Source organism: Mixophyes fleayi, chromosome 5 (assembly GCF_038048845.1).
Source record: "Mixophyes fleayi isolate aMixFle1 chromosome 5, aMixFle1.hap1, whole genome shotgun sequence".
NCBI lineage: Eukaryota > Metazoa > Chordata > Amphibia > Anura > Limnodynastidae > Mixophyes > Mixophyes fleayi.
This window is the reverse complement of record NC_134406.1, coordinates 176,554,686-176,560,685: the sequence shown is the minus strand read 5'-3', so window position 1 is coordinate 176,560,685 and position 6,000 is coordinate 176,554,686.

The window sequence follows — 6,000 nt, the reverse complement described above, 5'->3', positions numbered from 1 at the left end:
CATAATAAGTTTGATACCAATAACCGCTTAATTTAGCCTATGATAATTTAATGGGGAAATACGAAAGAAAACTGGTATAACCTATGGCAAAAATGTTGTTCTATTTAAGCAGATTTTGTGATGGAAGTCTTCTCCTTCCTTTCCAAGCACTTCTTATTACTGATTTTTCTCCCTTCAAGATTAACGGATATAATTATCAAGTTTAGGATTAATCTGCATTCGGACACATTAGCACCTCTGCTCTGGACACCAAAGATAGCCTCCATACTCTGATCCACATAATCATATAGTCCATACTTACTAATTTTTTACTGTTTCCTTCTGAGAGATCCAGAAGGGAGGTGAAGTGTGAGTACAGAAGGGGGTGGGGAACGTCAAATCGTGAAAGCATCATTTGGCCAAAGAGGGGCCAAATTTACGTGATTCACTGTGAATCTCGTCATTGAGTCTCCCATCCTGCCCACTTTCCAAGGAAGTGGGCAGAATGTTCTGCTCTCACGGAAGTCCGGTTGACCTACCCAGAATTCAGGAGCCTCCCGGACATTCTGGGATAGTGGCCAAGTATTGTATACTCACAGAATAAATGTTATTTAAAGAACAAAAAGAGGGGCACACACAGTGCAGTGCAGCTTTTTTGTCTTTTGCCCTTTCCCCTTTTCTTTTCCCCTCCCCCTACACAGAAGCCTACAGAGCACCCGCAACCATCAGGACCCCTCACAACTATTCCTTATCCATCCACATCCACACAAAAAAGTTTAAGTAACACTACTTACTCTCACAGCCTGCCATGTATGTGTAAGCCTGTGTTAGAGCCTGCCAAGTATGTGTAAGTATGTAGTAGACACAATCGAAAAGTTAAAGTAGGTTCTAGGGCGCATAGAGGTATTGTGTATTGTGCCAAAGTGAACCAATATGTTGTTAGTAGCAGGAAATAAACTTTATTAACAATCATAGTTTGTTATAGCAAACATAAGTAATGGTTCTATTCAGAACGTGACTCAAAATGATAACTGGCAAGCTTAGATGACACAATTGACAGTGTAAATGTGTTCTGGTTCTGTAACGAGCTATGCCAATCATAAGCTGTACAGGATAAATAATTATGCACATATGAATAAAAGTGTTTGCATGGAATAAAGCAGTCCAAGTTGGAAAGTCTCATAGGATATAGTCTAAAGATTCACAATACTGTCTATTCAAATACAAGTAAATCCGGTAGAAGATGCCAAACAAAATATAGAGCATTCAATAGAAATTCAATAGCTTAATAATAGATAGTTCCAGACATTGAGGAAACTTGACCGTTCGAGTCAAATAAGTCCAGTTGTTAGTGTGGGAAATGGTTCCCAGTAACTCATGTTTGTAGGGTGATGCAGCTCGTGAGAGCTTTGGGGCTTCTCTCTTGTAGTACGGGCACTCCTTTCCTCTCCGAATGCGGGTGGTGTCCCTTGCTCGTGGGTCCTGTAGGAGACATGCAGTTCTGAAGGGGTGGTATGCGCAGTCTGCCTTGATGCTCGCCGGCTAGTCTGATGGTAGTGCCGCGACTAGTGTTGAGCAGCGTGTGTGTGTGCGGACAGTGGTTGAGTGAATGTAGCCGCTTCTGATGATCAGTATGAAGCTGATTGCAAGTTTGTGGGTATCGACAATAGTAAATAAATTATTATATCCAATAAATTTCGCTCCTCATAAGAGTCTGGACTTCCTCAGGGATGCATTTATGCAAACTGTTCGTCCATACCAGTATTTATATCAAATAGCACTGATTGCAGGTGTGGGTGGTTCATTGTTAATCAATGTAATTTGTGACATGGTGAAGCAGCTGGGTCCTATAGAGGCTCAGTTCCTGCTGCTGGCTTATCAGTCTTATAGTGGAAAGAACAGAGTTGCTTGTTTTCACACTGGCACAGTAGAAAGTTGTTATCAATGGTAGTTATTAATGGTCAAAATACTTTCACACAATATAATGAGGATAGGTTGCATTTAATAAGATCAGCAAATCTTCCATCAACCAGTAAACACTGGAATTGTATTGCACAATCTGCTGTGTTACAAAATGATATTTGCATAATAGGATGTGTGTGAATGGAGATAATGGCAAGATGTATTATGAAACAGCTGATGTGCATTCAAAAAGGTGTTTTTTTAATCTTAAACCCTGACCCCTAAAGGCCTTAATGTAGACTTCGATCTGGGCTATTTTCTGAATACCTGACATTAGCTACACTGCACAATTCAGTACCTATAAGGAGCGCCCATACTACAGGAGAGAAGCAACCTACAACCTACTTCACCTTTTCGATTGCATTTATCTCTGGAGGGTGGGGACTCTCCCCTTTTATCACACAGGTTCTACGAAGTGGCTGCAGATATATTCACAAGGAAGTGCGGCTTCACCCACAGCCACTGTTCAAGTCTGTGGTAGAGCCTGCCGTCATGTATCTGTAAGTCTGTGGTAGAGCCTGCCATCATCTATGTGTAAGTCTGTGGTAGAGCTTTCCATAATGTATGGGTAAGTCTTGTGTCAAAATCTGCCATGTATGTGTAAGTCTGTGTTAGAGCCTGTCATGTCTGTGTCAGAACCTGTCATGTCTGTGTCTGTGTTAGAGCCTGTCAATTTGAGCTTTACAGTTTGTGCTCAGCTTTTAGATTCTGTATGATCATGCTGTGATTTTCTTAGGTGTCAAAGAAGTAATGGAAGAGATGCAAAAATTATCAACACTCCTATGTACATTTACGTCCTGCTGGCGTCTAATGCATATCTGTCCATGGGGATAGCTCCCAGTGAAAGGTTAGCCTAATTCCTTATCTATTCCTGCTGCCTAAATTAAGAAAAGCCTAAAATACAGAGACTCAGGAGAAAACAAAGCTCACTAACTTCAGCAAATTTGCCCATGGCCTTTTGCAGGATAAGGAGAATCACAGCTCCCTCCTCCCATTATCAACCAATGACAAACAAGAACCTGGTAGGAAGTATTAAACCTATTTCCTGTTGATCTGATTGGAAGGTACAATCAATCCCAGCTCAGACACTGCCTTCATAATAAACTCCTTGCCAAGTCTTTCTTGTTGCAACGTCTGGCCCTAATGGAAGGTTTTTATTCTGTTTTGTTGCTCATTTGTTAATATGTATTAGAGTTGTTCACTGACCCCTGTGTTTTGGTTTTGGATTTGGATTAAGTTTGTGTTTTGGTTTTGGAAAAACCGCCCTCGAGTGTTTTGGTTTTGGTTTTAGATCTGTATTTTTTAGAAAAATTGCCAAAAATGATAAAATCACACAATTTTTCTCTTTTTTTTGTTCCTACACTAATATTACCCTCAATAACACTGATTTCCAGTCAATTTTGACCACCTCACAGGTCACAATATTATTTTCATACACACAGGCAGTTCATAGCACATGTAGGAAACATTGCCACACAGCAGTGGCAGAAAAAAAAGAAAAGTGGTGCAAGGTGGAATTGCCCTCCCACCCATCCTATTGAAAAGGACATGTACAGTTTAACAGTTTAACAAACTAAGAAATCCAGCGACAAGGCTGAAGTGCTTGATTTGCTTGGGCCCCAACAAAACAAGCTGCCAATAGCTTAGCTGCATTAAGCCTAACAGTGTTGTCAATGAACTCTACATTATTAAACCATGTCTGCTTGTGCTGCATCTTTAATCTCCTTCTCCTCTGTGGATACCTCCCTCTCGTCACTGAAGAACTGCCAAGCTTATGTAGGCACAGGAATGGATATTATAACTGGAGTGGCATAAGATCTGCTTCAGACAGACTGTGACATGGAACATGTAGGCAGCATGTAATCCATGATGTTGAAATACGCTGCATTGAACTGAGATTTAAACCAATATATAGACGCAGTTGAAGAGACTGTACTTAAGTTTAAACGTGACCCACCGGATGAGATCCCGGATTTAAGAAAGCTTGTACACAAGAGATATACTGCGCTTCAGAAGAATCATACAGAGGAGGCCCTGAGACAGGACGATATATATGTCCAGTTTAAAGAACAGCTAAGAGACCCGAGAAAACAAATGGGTGTGTCACGGGCCCCTGCAGATGAAACTTTGGAAGATGAAGAAGAGGAAATCACTGTCACCCAGAGTACTCCTATAACACAGTTGGAGATGGTGATCCATGTGAAAAACAAAGTATGTGGTCACACTTTAGAGAGAAAAGCAATTGAAAGGATGATTGAAAACAAACTTCAGAAGGGTAAATCTGTCAGGTGTCCAAAAATTGGCTGTGATCACTCTGACATAAGTATATCGGATCTTGTTCCAGGCAATGCACTAAAAAGAGCCATTGACATTCACAGCAAAAAGCAAGGTTATCACTGAGCTTCAAATCGGTGCCAATCCCAAACAAATTAAAATCAGGCAAGGTACCTTTGATGGAAAGTGCAGATTACAAACACTTTGTGCAATACTGATGAAACAGCAGCAAAGCGGACGGTTTGAGTATCGTATATACTCGTGTATAAGCCGAGTTTTTCAGCACATTTTTTATGCTGAAAAAGCCCCACACGGCTTATACACGAGTAAACTTACCTCTCCGGTCCCTCAGGTCTTAACTACCACAGTGGAAAGTATGTGCGTTCCACAGAGAGGAAGTTTGGCATTTGGAACGCAAACTTGCGTTCCAAATGACGAACTTCCTGTCTGTGGAACGCACATGCGTTCCACTGCGGAAGTGATAGTCTGAAGATCTCTCTCTCTTTCCTCGACTGCTGTATTGGCGGCTCTTATGTCTTGGGGGTGAGTTCGGAGCCAAACTCTCCTTCTTCTCTTTGGGGACACCCTGCTTATGATCGCTCCTTGTGTAGTGTCTTTTTAAGGGTCTTCAATACACCAGGGTAACCGGAATTTCCAGCTTGGTATGCCAACTGTTTAATCCCAGTAAGTAAGTAAAATCAATCTCTCTCTCAAAGAGATTTTGTGTACCTGTTCTCCAGTTGAGCCATGTTTCACCTTAATTTCAAGACATTTATAAACACTCATCACATGTAATAAACATCCATGAAAAACACATATCTGGCCATGCCAAGATTCAAAGGTCACAAGACAATTCATCAAGAATGACCCCTCTCTCTCCTCCACACCAGATTAACATTTACTGATAGTCTCTTATTAGCTTACAAACAGAGATTTAATAAAAAAATTGTGTATTTATCTAATGCATTGAAGCCACCCCCCAATATTTTTAGTTTTGAAATTTACCAGTAGCTGCTGCATTTCCCACCATAGGCTTATACTCGAGTCAATAAGTTTTCCCAGTTTTTTGTGGTAAAATTAGGTGCCTCGGCTTATATTCGGGTCGACTTATACTCGAGTATATACGGTAATACATATACACATCTATTTAGACATCCATTCTTATATTACTTCTGCAAGCAACGTTGTTCTTTGTTAATAAAACTGTTGTCTTTATACCGTTAAAATAGGAATAAATAATCCAGCAGGGCTGCCTACACAAAACGAGAAAGAAAAGGGATGTTGAAGCTATTCTTAATAAGGAGTCTCATCTCCCTAAGGAACAAGTTGGGTTCCTTCTTGAGAGTATTCTATTTGTGCTGGAACACAATTTCTTTTGGTCTGGGGGGTTTTGCTATGAACAGGTTCGCGGAACTGCTATGGGCGCAAAATTTGCGCCTATTTATGTGAACCTGTTTATGGCATACTGGGAGGAATTGTGTATTTGGGACAATAACCCCTTTCTTGATAAAATCCACTTTTGGCAACGTTATATAGATGATGTCATCTGTATCTGGAAGGGTGATAGGAAGGAATTCATCACCTATATTAACCAGAATTCATTGAATATCAATTTTACATATAATGCGAGTACAGAAATAGTGGAATTTTTGAATGTGGAGATTTATATTAGTGATGGTCAACTTAAAACTAGAACATTCCTAAAGCCTGTAGATTGTAATTCCTATATACCTAGATCTAGTAATCATCATAAGAATTGGTTAATTAATATCCCTAGGGGACAAT